We start from the raw sequence: 21840 nt of genomic DNA on the forward strand, positions 1-21840 counted from the left end.
ACCTTGAATGAAATCGTGACGTGCACAGAATATAACCTTGAACAGTGGGGTTCCAGATCTTTTGTATCACTTCAATCCAAAGTTAATCTATGTGGTTTCATTGAAGGCCATGTATCAAAGACAAAGTCAATCATCAAGGTCAAACTTTATGCTTGAGGCCATATGACGTACTTATGAGTACGTTAGCTCAAGGTCGTTCAGGGTCATCAAGGTCATATGACGAACACATAGCTCAAGGTCGTGTGATGTAATTGAAGATTGATAAAACACATTCCAATAAACTGATGATTTGAAACAACTTGTTGTCTGAGACCGCTTTTGGACCTTCTCCCAGCTGTCTCCCTTCAGTGCCACCACACTGACTTGACCATAAAACCTTTTTTTTACTCTCCGTCTACGAGTTGGCCATGAGATTCATTTGACGTCACATGACTTGAGTTACATAATTAACATGAAACCCTTTTTCAACTCTCCACCTATGAATTGACTTCGAAAGCCGCAACGATTCTATAACCTTGGGTCGCACATCACATGACTTCGGAAATTACACCCGATTCTGTTCCTCCCTCTATCACTAGTCGCATGATATATGACCTCGAATGTGAATGTGTGCAGTTTCAGCTTGCGCATGTTGCGTAACTTAAATGACGTCATACCATGAAGCTCTGTTTCATCTCTGCATGTGATGTCACAAGACCTTGAGTTACATCATTGCCATGAAACCCTATTTTAACTCGCCGCCTATGATTTGGCTTCGAAAGCCGCAACAATTCTATAACCTTGGGTCGCACATCACATGACCTCGAAAATTACACCCGATTCTGGACCTCCCCCTACCACTAGTAACATCGCAAGACATATGGCCTTGAATGTGAATGTGTGCATTTTCAGCTCACACATGTTGGGTAACTTGAATAACGTCACACTATGAAACCCCCTTTTAACTCGCCCTCTATGAAGTAACTTTGAGAGCCGTAACGATTCGATCACCATCGGCGCACGCCACATGTCCTTGGAAATCAGTCAGTTCTGGTCCTCCCCCTGCCACTAGTTACTTCGCATGGCATATGGCCTCGGATGTGTTTGTGTAGTTTCAGTTCGAGCGTAATGGTAACTCGAATCTCATTGACGCGTTCTGCGTTCAGTCCGCAAGGAGACCCAGTGGTGAGAGGACGTACTGCAAGTCTCAGTAGGTACTCGCCCTTCTGCTAGGGCGGTCCACTGAAGGTCATTACACTCGGATGGCTCGGTGAGCCGACGGTCGCATCAAAGGGTTCAGTCTAAACGAGGACCCTGCGGTGCGAAGAGGTACTTGCAGATAATACAGTGGTTTTCTTGACACTCTGACAGCGATGTGTGCGACTTGATCGATACAGTGTCGGCATATTTCACATTCTTCCTTCGATGTAATAGGTTGTCGATTGCGGTTATTAAGCATTTGTGTATACGAATGATCTATGCTTTAGTTAGATAGTACATGAATACCTCTGTAGTCTGTAGCCAAGGTCAAGCAGCTAAGAGTTTATTTTCTAATAATCCTCCGCCTATGATTTGACCTCGAAAGCCGCAACGTTAGGTCAAGCAGCTAAGGCTATATTTTCTAATAGGTAGCTTATTCCGCGTATGCAATCCTTTTTAAAGTCATATTCAGACACGAATTTCAAAGTCATAACAATAACACTTGTTTCTGGAAGCTTTTCAAGTTAAATGATGATTTATCAATGCATCAGGCGGCTCCTGAAGGCCCTTTCATTATAATTTAACATATCTTTAGGTTTCATACGAAAACGAAGATTTCCGTTGTGAAAACATGACACCAATGCTATATTCTGCCTGTAACTTGGCTTCAAGTTGCGGTGCACGCCGAAAGACCTTGAGTTACGTCATCAGCGGAAAAAACCCCTTTCAACTCTCAGCATATGACTTGACCTTGGAAGCCGCAATGATAACACCATTTCGGGTCGCACGTCACATGACCTTGAGAATTAGAACCGATTCTGGATCTTTCTTTTCCCCTAGACCTTTCAAACAATTTCATGTATAGATCACAGAAACTATGATATGGGAGATCACAATGGCGTAGTATGAGAATTAACGCCAATGTAAAGAAAATGATAGAACAATTTCAAATTTTGGGGTGTTGTGTTGTGAACAACTATATGATGAAGAAAATTTCAGATTTATTGTAGCAGTTCCAACCATGAGTATACAGAAGGATCAGATAAATTCCCTAATGCAGGTATAAATTGGAACATAAGTTCATGATGGGGAAATTGACACAAAATACACACACACACACACACACACAAACAGTAATATCAAGATGAGAGTGCTTGAAAGTTAGATACAAGTGATTGAACCATATACTTGTAGTCAAGTATATAGGGTCATCATTAAAAAACAGACATCAGCTCTCAATTCTGCAACATTTAGGTAATAGAATTGGAGATTCATTCTTTTTGAGATGTCCTATCAGTTAGGCGCGTATCGCGTTACAACCTTCGGCATCTTATTTGCAAAATGTCATATATAGTACTAGTTGTTGCCCGCTGCTTCGCCCGCGTAGAATTTGGTAGTTGTAGTACTAATTAGTACTATGCTGTTCTATCGCTGCTGTTCCAATATTTTGACAGAATCAGAATTAACGAACTTAGGCGTGCGCAGCGTTATAGAACAGTGCTTTCAAAAAATGTGTTCTACAGCGCCATCTAGTGGCGAGTTACAGAAAATTGATAGCCTGAAAACCTTCTCTATGAAAAATTACTTATACATGTCAAGTTTCATCACGATCGGTTGAGCGATGTAGAAGTTTATCACTTACCAACAAACCAACCAACCAACCAACAAACATCCATTTTTATATATTGTTACGTAATAAATTTAACAGCTTTGAACTGTACAAAAAAACAACTATATCAAATGGTTACGTAAACAAGGTGAAGCAAAGGGTTATGCTCACAGCTAGCCTGAACAGGGAGAGAGGGGTGAGTTCCTGAAATACTAGGTGTCACTTTAACTGGCGCCAATAGATTCAAATATTTAACCCTGACTCGAAATAATGAAATTAGAGAAATTGAATCTATAAGATCTACTCTAAAAAAAGGGTAACCAATTGATAATGAACTTTGGCAGGTAACAATAATTGGAAGACTACGGTATCAATTCAATAGAAATATATTATATACTGGCTTATCTATAAATATATAATCAATAAAACAAGGTTTGAAATGGTTGGAGGGGTTTCGTGCACTTAGAAAACTCTCATGAGGGGGAAGAAGAGGAGTGGATGAGATCTGTATGGTAGGTCTTCGTCCAGTCCCCTAAAGACATTACGCAAAACTTACATAACTAATATACAGAAAACAGTTAAACAATATCCGCTGAGTGTAATTCCCAGTTGATGATTGCTAAACGTAGATATTGGCCCGTGGAAGTTACGGAATGCAAAATAAATGACCAAAAAAAACAAATTCCGCTATGCGGTACTTAGCCAGATTACTGGATTGTACGGAGTACTGCACTTCCTGGAACGGGTGTTCATTCCTTTAATTATATCCTTAGAAGGCGACCATGAATATTACAGTATTGCGACCATCGAATGACATATATTCTCTTCAAAGTAATTTTTATTTTCCTCGAGATGATTTCGATATATGGGGTTAAACGCCTAGAAGTTCATATTTATGATTGTAGTGATCTTATTATAGGAAAATGAGGTATGGAACATAGAAAACTTATTCAACTGTGTGAAATTATAAAAACTCACCTCCGATTACCGATTCCCTAATAATCGCGAGACGTTGACTTCTTTTACCACAAAAAAAAGGCTGATATCTAAAATCCTCCGTAGAGACAAATCGACAGTTGATAATATAATCCAACGAATTATTCGACCAAATATCACTGTCGAAAAGAACACTGATCAATTAAAACCGCCTAAAGCGTAAAATATTCAATCAACAAAATTTAGCGTTCAAGACATTCGAGCCATTTTCTGAATAAAAAAAATTCTCCAATCCTTTTTTGTACCCGATAGTTCCTATCGCTACAAACAAAAGGTTTCCTCGTTTCATCGATGATGGCAGCAGCTCTCGTATGCGATATGAAAGATAATTGAAATGTATTCCTGGTTGCCTACCTTTTGGGAGTTTTCTAAAATTTTACGGATAACGTAACACTCCTCTCACTTCCTCAAAAAAAAAATGGACCAATATCTATTTCAACAAACTGCCTTTTTTTTTTTTTTAATCCAACTTCAGATCTTTGATATGCCACGAACCTAACGAACGACCTGTTTCGAAATCAGCTAGTTCGTATACATTGGTAGATAGTTTTTTTATTACCCTACATTTAGTGAATTTGCAAGCCAGCTTCCCCTGGAAATAATCAGCAGCATCAGACAACTTTTTATTTCTTTTCCAAACCACTTGCCCAACCGTTAAGGAGAGAGGACGGTGACGAAGGTTGTATCTTTGTGCACTGGCCGAGTACGACTGTTTCAGTTTTGTCTCAACTTTAGCACATAAATCTTGGATTTCCTGAACATGGTTTGCCCAATTATGTCTTGGGGCAAAATCCAACGGCTGATCCTGTGAACCATTGCCTTGTCTGAATATTTTACCCGACATATGAATTTCTCTGCCGAAATTCAAATAAGACGGACTATATCCGGTAATTTCATGAACAGCTGTTCGTAAAGCAAAACCTATCTGATGGAGTTTTTTATCCCAATCACGTTGAGATTCATTTATGTAACTACGAATCATAGTTTTGAGAGTCCTATTAACTCTTTCTGTTGGGTTTGCATGAGGACTATACTGCGCATTGAAACAGATTCGACAATCATACGATTCACACATTTTCTTGAAATTTTTCGAAACGTACTGCTTACCATTATCACAGAGTAGGCGTTCTGGGACACCAAAGATCATGAACACGTTTTCTTCAATGAATTTAGTGCAAGCCTCGCTAGTAGCCGTTTTTAAGGGACAAAGCATAGTGAATTTCGTAAAGAGGTCAGTAACAACCAAGACAAATCGATGTCGTCTATGAGATAGAGGCATAGGACCAATCAGATCAGTAGCGACAACTGCCCATGGCTTGGAGACGATACGACCCGACATAACACCATATGAAGGCTTTTGATCTGGTTTCTGAGACTTACAAATTTCACATTTCCTAACATAACCCAAAATATCACTATTCATGCCTGGCCAATAATAAAGGTTAGAAATTCTTTTCCTAGTTTTATAATAACCAAGATGACCAGCGCAAGGTTCGTCATGGTTTTCATGAAACACAGCCAAGCGTAGGTTTTTGGGGACCACTTGCTTCCAGTCCGTATTGTCGTCAAACACTGGTGCATCTGAATTGACAAATTTATATACCTTGTTTTCTGACACTTTCCACTTAGGATATTTTTCTGGTTGGGATATAATATTAGACCTCAAACGACTATACCATGTATCAACATCATTTGGGTCAACATCAACGAATGCGACTTCTGGAGGTTCTGAAACAGACCTTGATAAAGCGTCAGGAACAGAATGAAATTTCCCACTACGATGGATAACATCAAAATCGTAACCCTGTAATCATAACGCCCATCGAGCTAATCTTCCGGAAGGATTTTGCAATTTGTGAAGGTAACGAAGAGATGAATGATCTGTTACTACCGTGAATTTAGTTCCTTCGATATAGGGTCTGAATTTCTCTATTCCAAAAAGAACAGCCAAACATTCTAATTCCGTTGTGGAATAGCGAGTTTCGGCAGGCGTTAAGGTCCTGCTAGCATACGATATGACTCGTTCTCCGTCCTCGAAATTTTGAGACAGAACACAGCCCAATCCTATCTGTGAAGCATCACACTGGAGGAAAAACTTACGAGAATAATCTGGGGATGTCAGAATGGGAGCTGAAATCAACAACTGTTTTATCTTCTGAAAGGCGGTCTCACATTCTGATGACCAGACGAATTTACAATTCTTACGTGTCAGCTTAGTTAGTGGAGCAACGCAAGATGAAAAATTCGGAACAAACCGACGATACCACGATATCATTCCCACAAAACGTCGAACCTCTTTGACTCCTTTTGGAGTAGGATAACAAACCATTGACTCAATTTTGGCTGGGTCTGTATGGATTCCGTCTTTTGTAACGAGATAACCTAAATATCTCAGCTCAGGTTTCAGAAAATCGCATTTCTTCTGATTCACCGTCAGTCCAGCATCCCATAGCTTCTGGAACACATTTCTCAAAGTTTTCAAGTGTTAGTCGAAATCAGGAGTAGCTATGATAATGTCGTCTAAGTATGCAAAAACAAATTCTTCCAGCTCTGGACCTAATATTGTGTCAATGAGCCTTTGCCAAGTGGCTGAACTGTTATGTAACCCAAACGGCATCCAGGTAAACTGGTACAGCCCTCGAGACGGAACAGTAAACGCAGTTTTCTCTTTACTTGAATCTTCCAGCAAAATCTGATGATATGCACTTCTAATATCGATGGAAAAAAAATATCTGGCATTATTCAAACGAGCAAAAATATGGTTGACATACGGAAGCGGGTAAGCATCTCTTCGGGTGACTGCATTTACTTTGCGAAAATCGATACAAAACCTATAGTCTCCATTAGATTTCTTGACCATCACCACGGGACTCGACCACGCAGATTTCGATGGTTCAATAATCCCTAGAGATAACATTTCGTCAATCTCCTTATTGATAATCCCTTGAATAAAAGGCGAGCACGGATAATATCTCTGTTTTATTGGAGGACTATCGCCAGTATCAATAACATGTTTCACGCCCTTAGCGCATCCTAATCTATTCCCCATTTGATCGAAAAAGAATTGAACTAATTCGCGTACCTGTGCCTTTTGATCCAATAATGAATACTGAGAACTATTTTCAATCTTACATATAGATTCATCTGGTTTTCCTAAAGTGAAAGTGTTATCACGAAAAGAAGAAACAATATCCATGTCCCTCCAAAAGTCAATTCCAAAAATAATTTCTTCACTTAAATCTAAAACTACCAAACATTTTATCAACCTAATTTTTTGTTCCAGCACGATCGGAACATTAACTATACCTAAAACTGTACACTTATCCCCATTAGCCATCGTGACTGTTTGGATACTATCTTCTAATGACAAATTCAATTTTGATAATTTTTGCCACCCCGTGCGACCAATACAAGTTTCTGAGGCTCCAGAGTCTAGTAGACCTCGAAAAGGAATATCATAAATAGATAGATACATTCAAATACGGTCTTGGATCCTTTTCCAGAAATGTAAAAAGTGCCGATATCCTATCTTTCTTGTATTCACCCTGTACAAAAATTTTCCAAGAATCCCATGAATCATCTATAGGTTTATGTGATAATGTTAATTTTGAGATCTCCGTCGATTGCTGTGGGGACGGCGATCTCCAAACCCGTTTTTTTGAATTACAAGAACACGAGTATTTGGTAACATTCGGCCTGCCACATAGAAAACAAAACTGTTTCGATCTAGGTAAGGTACATTGAGAAAAACCATGTCCTGTGGAATTACAATTCCAACATTTTGGCCTAGCTGAAACTGTTCTAGTAGGATGGACTTCATTAACCGGAACTGAGGGTACACCAGAGGGAGTTTCGTAAGCTAAATCTGGTTCGAGAAGGCAAACTGATTTCAGCATTTTTGACTTAAAGACTAAGTCCCGAGAAATCTCAATTGTTTTACATTTTTCGCGAAGTTCATCTATGTTTTTAGTGGTAACCAAGGATAATCTATCAATAAAATAAGGGTCGATATTACGAGGCAAAGTATTCAATTTGTCTTGTTCACTTGGCGGCTCCGGTAATCTGTTAAACATATTAATCATACACGCGAAATATTCACCCACCTTTTCCATAGGCTTTTGCTTTCGTTTACGAATTTCATCCCACAATTCAAATTGATAGTCGTGACCCAAATATTCGGCTCTCAATTCTCGCGTAAAAATATCCCATGTACTAATTTTTGGTCTTACGGACCTATACCATATTAATGCTTTATCAGTTAATAAATCTTCCAGAGAAGCGGACAAATCTTGTTCGGATACATGACGTGACTTTTTGTACTCTTGAACTCTTTCTAAAAATGCATTAACGCTAAGGGTATTAGGTTTACCCGGAAATGAAATATTCCATTTATGAACAGGAGTATAGGATGGTTTATAACTATTATTTAACTGTACAGAAGATAAATTATTACGATTAGGTGCTACATTATCAGTAACAGCAGTAATTAACGTCGCATCGAAGTGTTCCTCTAAACTAGATAATTGACGAAAAACATTGGTTTTTGCATTAGCTAATTCTTTATCATTTTGTGGAACTTTCACTCTCTCCAATCGCGCAAAGAGATGTTTGAGCTTCGTCTCTAAATATCTGGCATCACTACTTTTCTGTTCAACATTGGGACGAGAGTTCAAAAAGTCATTCAAAGCAATTATTTTTCTATTACAAACATCTATTTCATCCGTGGGATTCGGACTAAAGGAGGCATGATACTCTACTGTTCCGAATTCATCTTTCTCCGATAATTCTTTCAATTTATCACGCATCGACCTGACCGTTTCTCCCGCTGTATTTAAATAACCCCTAACGTTAAGTTCATAAGTCAATTCATCGCGAACTAGTCTTGAACAATCCATTTCTAAACATGAAATTCATATACACGGTAAAATAGGAAAATACCAAAATTCAATTTTATTGAAGCTCCCGTACTATTGAAATAACTTTTAGAAACAAAATTAATCAAATAATACTCCAACGAGCCAGTATCTTTCACATAGAATGCTTATTTTTCTAACTCGATATAAAATCAAACAAATAAACAAGCCTTGCTATAAAACCAAGCTAGATACTTATAATAAAAACAAACAACCTCTTTTTTTTGTTCCTATAATTATCTACCGTTTCGAATTAATGATTTTGAAAACTTTCGAATAACTATACATTTCCTGAAAATACTGCCAAAAAGATGTATCAGGGCCCCACGTTGGGCGCCAATTTCACTACTTGTTACGTAATAAATTTAACAGCTTTGAACTGTACAAAAAACAACTATATCAAATGGTTACGTAAACAAGGTGAAGCAAAGGGTTATGCTCACAGCTAGCCTGAACAGGGAGAGAGGGGTGAGTTCCTGAAATACTAGGTGTCACTTTAACGGGCGCCAATAGATTCAAATATTTAACCCTGACTCGAAATAATGAAATTAGAGAAATTGAATCTATAAGATCTACTCTAAAAAAAAGGTAACCAATTGATAATGAACTTTGGCAGGTAACAATAATTGGAAGACTACGGTATCAATTCAATAGAAATATATTATATACTGGCTTATCTATAAATATATAATCAATAAAACAAGGTTTGAAATGGTTGGAGGGGTTTCGTGCACTTAGAAAACTCTCATGAGAGGGAAGAAGAGGAGTGGATGAGATCTGTATGGTAGGTCTTCGTCCAGTCCCCTAAAGACATTACGCAAAACTTACATAACTAATATACAGAAAACAGTTAAACAATATCCGCTGAGTGTAGTTCCCAGTTGATGATTGCTAAACGTAGATATTGGCCCGTGGAAGTTACGGAATGCAAAATAAATGACCAAAAAAAACAAATTTCGCTATGCGGTACTTAGCCAGATTACTGGATTGTACGGAGTACTGCACTTCCTAGAACGGGTGTTCATTCCTTTAATTATATCCTTAGAAGGCGACCATGAATATTACAGTATTGCGACCATCGAATGACATATATTCTCTTCAGAGTAATTTTTATTTTCCTCGAGATGATTTCGATATATGGGGTTAAACGCCTAGAAAATCATATTTATGATTGTAGTGATCTTATTATAGGAAAATGAGGTATGGAACATAGAAAACTTATTCAACTGTGTGAAATTATAAGAATTCACCTCCGATTACCGATTCCCTAATAATCGCGAGACGTTGACTTCTTTTACCACAAAAAAAAAGGCTGATATCTAAAATCCTCCGTAGAGACAAATCGACAGTTGATAATATAATCCAACGAATTATTCGACCAAATATCACTGTCGAAAAGAACACTGATCAATTGAAACCGCCTAAAGCGTAAAATATTCAATCAACAAAATTTAGCGTTCAAGACATTCGAGCCATTTTCTGAATAAAAAAAATTCTCCAATCCCTTTTTTGTACCCGATAGTTCCTATCGCTACAAACAAAAGGTTTCCTCGTTTCATCGATGATGGCAGCAGCTCTCGTATGCGATATGAAAGATAATTGAAATGTATTCCTGGTTGCCTACCTTTTGGGAGTTTTCTAAAATTTTACGGATAACGTAACAATATTACCTAGATGATGGAAATAGTGAAAGTAGTTTGGGCTTTATTCTTGAAAGTTAGTCAAATGTGATGAGAAATTGTGATCTATACTTAGTTGTGAAAACAATGCATATATCAAGATCTATGAATTTTATTTATTAGAGGATTTTCGAAAATATATTGGAAAGCAAGTGGATTGCACTGTCAAATAAGAATATTGAAAAAAAACGCATGAAATTTGAATGTCAGAATTCAAAACGGATCATTCGAAACCATTTTGAATGCAGTTGAGAAATTGTCTGCTGAAATATGATTGATAGAAAAGAGATTTGAAAGAAATAAATAGGGAGATGTATCATTATTTGGTAGACGTAGTCGATCAGATCAGATCAGATGTGTTGGGCTCTGGAGCAATAGGCATCTGACCCTAATTTTCATCACAAAATCATCTTCAGCAATGAGGCCCATCCAGATCGTGCGATTTTACTCCGTAAGAATTTTTATTGTGGGGTTTTCTTAAGTCCCAGGTGTATGCGAATAAGCCACAAACCACAGCGGTCCTTTTCAAGGGCAAAAAACACAAGCACTACAGAAAAATCCTTAAAGCGCTCTAAGAGTGGTGCCTGTGCGAAAGCAGCGATTCACATTGGATTTGAATCGCTAGAGATTATATAAATTTGAAGAAACGTTTTCAGGAAGTCAATTTCACATATAAACGCAGTTTTCCAGATAGAATGTTCTCAAACAGTGAATTTCGAGGTGTACTGAGTTGAACCTCAAAACGATGAGCAGCCGCAGTCCCTTGCGTATTTCTGATATGTATCGCTATTGGTGGAATCAAATGTGCCAAATCACTTGAACACTTCCTGTGAAAGTATATATAGAAGGGAGACAAATCTCCAACCTTTCTTCGATGTTCCAGGCTATCATGGTTGTACGTGATGTTCGCGTCTCCGATCAGGCAGATGGCTCTTTTCTGGATGGAATCCAGCAACAGTATGTTTGGGGTCAGAGCTCCATACATGAGAACAATACTCAAAGAAGGTCTGATCTCAGGTTCATAAAGCATCAAAAGTTGCTGAGGTATGTATAGTTTTCTGGTTCGGAACAATGTTTCAAGCTTTTGAGAAGAAGCCTCTGCAATCCCAGCGAGATGTTTGTACGAAGACATATTAGTGTCCATTTTAACCCCCAACAATCTTATCGAAGCAGAAAGCGGAATAGCTGCCAGTTTCATGTCAACCATTGAACAAAGGCAAATGAAGAACGTAGAATATGATAGCAAAAATACACTGATATGACGTAATATTACGACTTCCACGGTATTAGCCACAGCCATATATATTTCGAAGTATGTACTCTGAATACATGTAATGTCCACATAAATCATATCTGATGTACAGTGCTTACCGCCTTGTGTTTGATTTAACAAACATTACAAACAACAAAAAACTGGTTTATACGAAAAAACTCCTTCATATGCTGGATCAAAGTTTTTCAATTGTCTATCTTTTTGTATCAAAACACAAACAAACTTTAACTAATTCAAAAATCATTTTTGGTTCAAAACATATTTTATTTAGTCTCAGATTATTCAGAAAAGCAGTGGTAGGTATTATATTTCCGAATTTATTTACTTATTGTGTATGAGTATAAATGTACCTGTGATATGAATATAAGTATACATATATGTCGATTTGTATATGTTTGAGGTGTTAGGTTAGATTAGGTCCAAAGTGAGTGGGTCTATTCTACCCTCTACCGCAAACCGCAAGGATTTACTGTGGCTTACACCTATTCACACTAGGCCAAATAAATCCAGTTTCCTACCGAAACCGATTAGTTTGTATGGTGAGTGGTCTTTCAGATCAGATGGTAAGAGTACGGCTCTGCCGAACTCTAAAGGCCTGATTCGGTCCCCTGCGGGGCAGGCACAAAGTATATGCTCTGTTAATGAGGTAGTCGGATAGTCAAGTTGAAAGATTCCCACCTTGAAACCCACGACAACCTTCCCGTTTGAGGGTTTTTGCACGTCAGCTACACCTGACGATGCCTTAGATTCAGCCGTGTAGGGCTTTTTCGCCACTGGTTTTGGTAAATCATCACTTGAGCGCAAACGTTTGGCAACCTGTTCGAAGTGTACTTGAATATTGTATAATATGTACTGTATTTGTTTCCATAGTATATATGTATATTTTCATAACTTCCAATTGACGATTCTCATATCACTTTGGTGATATATGATTAATAAATAATTTGAATTCGAATTGAAATTCGAATATGAAATGTTACGGGAAATTCATAATTTTATCACATAGTTTATATTATTCAATATTCGTACCATCAATTAACGTGTTAGGAATCACACCTTGAAAGGTAAGACCTCTATAACCTGCAAACGCCTCTAAATGATAGGAGCAACGTTTGGGGGCTATAATGGGGTTTTTACTAATTAAAATACTGTGGTTAGCTACTTTCGGAGAGTGGGTCGTGGAAGAAATACTCTCGTGTGATAGGAAGTGGATTTATTCGTTGTGCAAGTTGCAAGTAGACTTAACTACATATAGATTTAACATTGAAACATTCAATCAGCATGGGGAGAAGGACATGATCATTTGATACCCCTATGTATGTATACATCAGAGTTCACATATATATAAACTAGTAAGTGGTAAGTAAATATAATTTCAGAGTTGTGATATTTAGTTAGTTGTATTCTTTTTTCCAGAATCACTGGTAGATAAGGCTTCACAGCCAAAAAGCAGCATTCAAATGTAACCAATAAACAGGATAATTGACAAGCAACAAGAGGTGTAATATTAATATAAGTAAAGCAATAGAAATAATGGAAAGAGCTCGCCTGATCAAGGTGTTGCCAGCGTATATCTTTCTCCAATGGATTTTCTCTTCGTTCGAAACTTTGTAGAGATATGGTGTATTCATAAATGATCTTGAGATTCTGTGGTAAGTATTATAGTTGTAATCAATGATTTTCTGGTTGTCAGAGACTTCTTGTAGTACCGTAACAAAGGTAACAATAAGCTAATCGTCAACATGTAACCAACGTACAACGAAGAGATAAAGCGAAAGGGGCCAAAAATTCAAAGGCCTGTATATAGTGGACAGCCTGAAGTGAGGTCTAACGATTACGGCTTGATTAGGAAGATAGAATAATTCAAATCCCAAAACACTGAAGTGGATATTTCTTTCTTTTCTCAAGAATAAGAAACTCTTATATTCACCTCCTAATACGTATAAGGCAAATCCATCCAAGATGTGAGCACAATTCTCAAATTTAGTTCCTGCCATGTGCCGTGATGATCAAAAAAAGGACAGGTATGTCAAAGGTATGTCAACTTGTCATCTAGTCAGTTTTATTTCGCAATCCCATGAAATGGGTTAATTATTGCGGTTATCTGGTCGTCATGGTTATTGATGGTCTGTTCGGGGTAAAATCATCTTCAATGACGTCACAGGTGAACCCTTTTAATCAAACCTTTCAATGATATGAACTTAACAGAAGTGACACAGATTGCCAATATAACTCAACAGTGATGTGAATGTATATTTTGAAGAACTAAATATGAGAATGTAAGGTTATTTATTTCTCGTATTTGTATTCCACAGGAATCTCAGAGAACACTCGAAGCACCAATTACTACAAGGCAATTATAAACAAGAACTGACTGATGGTAAGTGATTGAATGATAACTAGATGCAATTGAATATACAGAGCGTATTATTATCAGGGTACAGAAACTTAGAATTTAACGGATCTCATGAAAGCACTATTTCAAAAATGTCATAACAATAAATAAATAAACATCGAAGTTGTATAATTTTTTTTTTCTAGTTAATTTAACGAAAATCATAAAAAAGTAAATTAACACGTAACACCTCGTTGATCCTTATCTCGCACAAGTTTCTACTTCTGAGGGTTGTCGTTTCTAGGGGTGCGATAGCTGGTTAACGGAAAAAAAATTTTTGTTATAGTATTTTCATTCGGATTTATAGATTTACTCTCTCACAACTCCTATTACTGAAACCGCGTACCAGAAAATCCCGTTGATAATTGAAGACTAATTGTCTATTTTCCACCTAGTTACCTTCAATCTGAGTACTTGAGCAGTCGATTGCGGTTATTAAGCACTTGTGTATACGAATGATCTGTGCTTTAGTTAGATAGTACATGAATACCTCTGTAGTCTGTAGCAGCTAAGGCTTTATTTTCTGATAGGTTATTCCGTGTATGCAATCCTTTCTCAAGCTCACCTTCAGACACAAATTTCAAGGTCATAACAATTACACTCATTTCGGAAAGTTTTTCAAGGTTTATTTTAAAATGATTATTATAATGCACCAGATGGTCTCCTGAATATCCTTTCAATATAATTATGACGTCATAGTGGTAGGGTAGAGACCCATAATGGGCTGCCGTTGAATACAATGGAATTGTAATAGCGTATTTAGAGTAAGAGGGTGATGCGAGTTAACGAAAGAAACTTTCAAATTTGGCTGGAAACCATAAAAATGTAATGAGGGTATAGCAAAAAGCTCCATTACGAGACAGGATTGTGGAAGAAAATTACATTTTCAGCATATCTTTACGTCTCATACGAGAGCGAAGACCTTCGGTGTGGAAAAAATGATCGTATACTGTTTTCTGTCTGTCTGTTTAAAATTTGTTTTTCCGTTAACCAGCTGTCGCACCCCTACGAACGACAACCCTCAAAAGTCGAAACTTGTGTGAGCTAAGGATTAACGAGGTCTTACCTTTTAACGTGTGATTCCTAACACTGAAGCCAATGATATATTCCGCCTATGACTTGGCCTTGAATTGCCTGTGAGGACACATGATCATGAGTTAAGGCATAACCATGAAAACCTTCTTTTAATCCTCCGCCTATGATTTGACCTAGAAAGCCGCAAAGATTCGATCACCGGTCGTGGTCGCATCAATGTGTTCAGACTAAACTAGGACCCTGCAGTGCGAGGACGTACTTGCACATAAAGGTGTGTAACGTACTCGATACAGTGTCAGGATATTTCACACTATGAATTGTAGTTATTCAGCACTTGTATATACGAATGTTCTGTGCTCAAGTTCGATAGAACATGAATACCTCCGTACCCAAGGTCAAGCAGCTAAGGCTATATTTTCTAATAGCTTATTCCGCATATGCAATCCTTTTCAAGGTCATCTTCAGACACGAATTTCAAAGTCATAACAATTACACTTGTTTCTGGAAGCTTTTCAATTTCTATTTTAAATGATGATATATCAATACACCAAGCGGCTCCTGAAGGCCCTTCCATTTAAATTCAACATATATTTAGGTTTCATACGAAAACGAAGATTTCCGTTGTGAAAAAAATCATCGTAGACTGACACCAATGTTATATTCCGCCTATAACTCGCTTCTAGCCTTACCATGAATAATATTGAGAGTCTGTTGAAGGTGCATTTGAAGGATATAAGAATTCTACAATTAAAAATTCAGTAATATAAAGCCAAAATCAATATTATCAACAATTTCAACAATACGACCTTGAAAATGACACAGTGGGACCGTGTTTTCATGGAACCGCTAAATATCATCGAAACTATAGAGTCTGTTGAAGGTGCATTTGAAGGATATAAGAATTCTACAATTAAAAATTCAGTAATATAAAGCCAAAATCAATATTATCAACAATTTCAACAATACGACCTTGAAAATGACACAGTGGGACCGTGTTTTCATGGAACCGCTAAATATCATCGAAACTAGTGTGTCATTACGAAAAATTAATTTGTCGTAATCTACAATACATTTATCTAACAATATTCTGTTTTTTCTCTATACAAGTTACTAAACAGCCATATCTACCCTTCCAACTATCTCCACAAATCTCTTTAAGTTCATCAAAAGTGAAGTCTGGGATTTCATGATCGAAATAGGTATGATGGAGGCCTGATGACTTCGACAATTGCGGAACCAGTCAAATGTTACACCCATGCTCAATCTTTAAAGAGATGGGATGAAATCAAAGGATGTAATCTTGCCAGGATCACCTTGGGCGACCCTGGGAAGCTGGCGCCGAAGAAATATCTGGCGATGACCAGAAAAAATCTACGCCTTACAGTAGGATTTCTGACTGGCCACTGTCAGCTAAGGAAACACCTACATAATATGGGGCTAGTGGACACACTTCTATGCAGGATGTGTGAACAGGAAGATGAGACTGTCAGGCATGTCCTGTGCAAGTGCCCGGAGTTATCGTCAATAAGAGAGTGGGTGTTCGGCGAGTCTTGGCCTACACCTGCCGATATAAAGGAGATGTCTCCCAGCGACCTGTCCACCTTCCTGGAAAGGACAGGATGGACGACGACCTAGGAGGACAACTCCTTGGGAGGATGTACAATGGGTCACATGTGGCCTAAGTGCGTGGGCTTACACTCACCCTCCCTACTCTACAGATACAGATAGGTATGATGGAGATTGAATTCGTTTTGTGTGAATGGAAAAAATCATATCACAATTGTCTCGGAACAATTTTTTCGATATTCGACTGTACCTAAATGTATGACATTTGTATATTCATGCCTACACATTGAAAGATTTTGTCTAATTTTGTACTGAGAGCGAATAGTGACGTTATAGAATATATACAAAGAGTTATTTTTTTGCGTCGGATAGATCGATTATTCTCATCACTACTATTGTATGGAACTCGTTCTAATACCCTTTTCAGCATTTGTTTGAAGGTGATTGACAATGTTTCGTGATGAATTTCACTAGTTCGGACTTCCATTGTCTATTATATAAAATGATTTGAAATCCCTGAAACAAGTAAAAAAGAATAATTAAAAAAAAACAGTTGAAAATAACAATTATATTAAGCAACAATAAACCTGAAATGAAATGATAGTATAATAACCTACAAGTAAAAATGGAAAGTAGAGAAAGTGAAAGTATTTCAACGACCTATAAAATAGTCATCTCTCGGAGGAATCAGTCCAGTCATCACCCGAAGACGATTATAGATACCAACAATCGAAACGTCGTGAACTAACGTGACTTGGAATCTCTACACTTTTTTATTTTTATTATTTTCTTTTTTGCATTCCTTTAATTTTTATTTATTCCATTATTATATTTTTACTTGTAGGTTATTATACTATCATTTCATTTCAGGTTTATTGTTGCTTAATATAATTGTTATTTTCAACTGTTTTTTTTAATTATTCTTTTTTACTTGTTTCAGGGATTTCAAATCATTTTATATAATAGACAATGGAAGTCCGAACTAGTGAAATTCACCCTTTTCAGCATCTCATATTTTGGTTGATATCATACCTCCATCATACCTATTTCGATCATGAAATCCCAGACTTCACTTTTGATGATCTTAAAGAGATTTGTGGAGATAGTTGGAAGGGTAGATATGGCTGTTTAGTAACTTGTATAGAGAAAAAACAGAATATTGTTAGATAAATGTATTGTAGATTACGACAAATTAATTTTTCGTAATGACACACTAGTTTCGATGATATTTAGCGGTTCCATGAAAACACGGTCCCACTGTGTCATTTTCAAGGTCGTATTGTTGAAATTGTTGATAATATTGATTTTGGCTTTATATTACTGAATTTTTATTTGTAGAATTCTTATATCCTTCAAATGCACCTTCAACAGACTCTCAATATTATTCATGGTAAGGCTAGAAGCGAGTTATAGGCGGAATATAACATTGGTGTCAGTCTACGATGATTTTTTTCACAACGGAAATCTTCGTTTTCGTATGAAACCTAAATATATGTTGAATTTAAATGGAAGGGCCTTCAGGAGCCGCTTGGTGTATTGATATATCATCATTTAAAATAGAAATTGAAAAGCTTCCAGAAACAAGTGTAATTGTTATGACTGAAATTCGTGTCTGAAGATGACCTTGAAAAGGATTGCATACGCGGAATAAGCTATTAGAAAATATAGCCTCAGCTGCTTGACCTTGGGTACGGAGGTATTCATGTTCTATCGAACTTGAGCACAGAACATTTGTATATACAAGTGCTGAATAACTACAATTCATAGTGTGAAATATCCTGACACTGTATCGAGTACGTTACACACCTTTATGTGCAAGTACGTCCTCGCACTGCAGGGTAAATCTATAAATCCGAATGAAAATACTATAACAAAACTTTTTTTTTCCGTTAACCAGCTATCGCACCCCTAGAAACGACAACCCTCAGAAGTAGAAACTTGTGCGAGATAAGGATCAACGAGGTGTTACGTGTTAATTTACTTTTTTATGATTTTCGTTAAATTAACTAGAAAAAAAAAATTATACAACTTCGATGTTTATTTATTTATTGTTATGACATTTTTGAAATAGTGCTTCCATGAGATCCGTTAAATTCTAAGTTTCTGTACCCTGAAAATAATACGCTCTGTATATTCAATTGCATCTAGTTATCATTCAATCACTTACCATCAATCAGTTCTTGTTTATAATTGCCTTGTAGTAATTGGTGCTTCGAGTGTTCTCTGAGATTCCTGTGGAATACAAATACGAGAAATAAATAACCTAACATTCTCATATTTAGTTCTTCAAAATATACATTCACATCACTGTTGAGTTATATTGGCAATCTGTGTCACTTCTGTTAAGTTCATATCATTGAAAGGTTTGATTAAAAGGGTTCACCTGTGACGTCATTGAAGATGATTTTACTCCGAACAGACCATCAATAACCATGACGACCAGATAACCGCAATAATTAACCCATTTCATGGGATTGCGAAATAAAACTGACTAGATGACAAGTTGACATACCTCTGAAAGGGGAATATCCTGTCCTTTTTTTGATCATCACGGCACATGGCAGGAGCTAAATTTGAGAATTGTGCTCACATCTTGGATGGATTTGCCTTATACGTATTAGGAGGTGAATATAAGAGTTTCTTATTCTTGAGAAAAGAAAGAAATATCCACTTCAGTGTTTTGGGATTTGAATTATTCTATCTTCCTAATCAAGCCGTAATCGTTAGACCTCACTTCAGGCTGTCCACTATATACAGGCCTTTTCATTTTTGGCCCCTTTTGCTTTATCTCTTCGTTGTACGTTGGTTACATGTTGACGATTAGCTTATTGTTACCTTTGTTACGGTACTACAAGAAGTCTCTGACAACCAGAAAATCATTGATTACAACTATAATACTTACCACAGAATCTCAAGATCATTTATGAATACACCAGATCTCTACAAAGTTTCGAACGAAGAGAATATCCATTGGAGAAAGATATACGCTGGCAACAACTTGATCAGGCGAGCTCTTTCCATTATTTCTATTGCTTTACTTATATTAATATTACACCTCTTGTTGCTTGTCAATTATCCTGTTTATTGGTTACATTTGAATGCTGCTTTTTGGCTGTGAAGCCTTATCTACCAGTGATTCTGGAAAAAAGAATACAACTTACTAAATATCACAACTCTGAAATTATATTTACTTACCACTTACTAGTTTATATATATGTAAACTCTGATGTATATATACATAGGGGTATCAAATGATCATGTCCTTCTTCCCATGCTGATTGAATGTTTCAATGTTAAATCTATATGTAGTTAAGTCTACTTGCAACTTGCACAACGAATAAATCCACTTCCTATCACACGAGAGTATTTCTTCCACGACCCACTCTCCGAAAGTAGCTAACCACAGTATTTTAATTAGTAAAAACCCCATTATAGCCCCCAAACGTTGCTCCTATCATTTAGAGGCGTTTGCAGGTTATAAAATTGGCGCCCAACGTTATGTGATTGGCATCCAGCTTGTTTGTTTATGTGGAGAAATTCGTTTTGCAGGTATTGATTTTACTATTGATCAGCTGTTGCGGTTCGTATACTTACTTCGCATAGTATGGTGTTCGTATATATGCTTCCAACTGTTGACATGGTTTTCTCGATAGAGTGAACACAAATACATTTGATTTGAATCAAAAAAATTACTGAGTAATCCATTTTTGATGAACGATGCTGGTAACTGATTGAAGGTTTTCTTTACTAGTGTTAAAAGAAATAAAGTTTATATTTCAGATTGATAGTGATGTTTTGAGGTTTAATCTTAAGACAAAAGCAACCGCCTTTAATTATTTGAATATGTAAGATTTTAGTTTTCAAAGGTTTTCATTTTTTTTTTTTGGTTTATTATAAAACAGAAGGTGTTAAATTTTGTTTTGATGTCATTATTATAGAGGATTCTTTTTTTCCCACTGGAGATCAAAGTGTATTAGTTGGTTTTTAATTTTGGTTCTACATATACAGGGTAGATCAGGATTAGAGTAATTTCGATTCAGACTGCATGACTTCAGTTATTGGAAAGTTTTTTTTAGTTGCTCGATTTGGCCCATACAGGGGGAGCCTATAAAATTTTAGTTTTGTGTTTTTCTTTTCAACTCATACAGGGTGAGTTAAAGTCATCGTGTGTTGTGATTGGTTTTTTTTCTCTTTTCTTGTTTTTTGGAAGGGGCGGGTCTCCCTTGGCTAATTTAGATGTTAGTTTAATTTTCTTATTACACTTTTGTTGGTGAGTTTAATTTTTCTAACATGGAAGTGAATAGACTACTTGGTGATGAACTCACATATGAATTAGAAATAAGAGGATTTCCTATAGGTAATACCGTACAAGAAAAACGAATACTTTTGAGAGATGCTCGTTTAGAGAAAGATGGAGTGACCTTGGTTCCATTTATCTACCATTTAGATACAAATACCGAACTAAATATATGTAGGGTAAAAATTTCAGAACTTTCTGAAGCAGTGTTGAATTTTGATACAAATAATAGGGAAAATGAATATAAAAGAATATATTCTAGACTTGTTCATATTTCACTTAGATTAGGACGTATACCTTTTAGTGAATTACAAGAAGCTACAAAACTGAATTTAATTGAGCATTGTTCCAAATTGATTGGGGAAGTTAATCTAGCTAAGGATGGGTTTTCAACTAGCCAGTGTTCTAACAAGATCAGGCAGACATCGAATAGAAATGGCGGATCATTGTTAGATGAACCTAATCCCATACTCACAGAGTCCAATCATGGAACTCGGGTATCGTATGACTTGGTAGATGTTGAAGTGAATCCACAAAGTCTGCATCATTTCCCATCAATTAGCGAAACAACAAATCCCACTTTGGAAAATTTGTCAACACATCGACATATTCCAAAAAATTTAACATCAACGTTACAACCTCGACATGTAACCTTCCCTCAGGAACCTAATAGTTCAACAATTTGTAACGGTCTAAATTTACTTGTAAATATTGTAGATATTGTTCGTTTATTTACTATGGAATCGACAGAATTGTCATTTATTGATGACGAACTTTTCGTCACAGACTGCTCTTATGTGACCTTTCAAAAACACTACCTTACCTTTTAAGATCTTTATTCAGAGGATATTAACAATGTAATTCAGTTACAAGTTCATTTTATTCATTTAACATCATA

The sequence above is a fragment of the Leptinotarsa decemlineata genome, unplaced genomic scaffold (genome assembly GCF_025532065.1).
Source record: "Leptinotarsa decemlineata unplaced genomic scaffold, Ldec_3_MD MMD2_P_RNA_scaffold_11, whole genome shotgun sequence".
Lineage (NCBI taxonomy): Eukaryota > Metazoa > Arthropoda > Insecta > Coleoptera > Chrysomelidae > Leptinotarsa > Leptinotarsa decemlineata.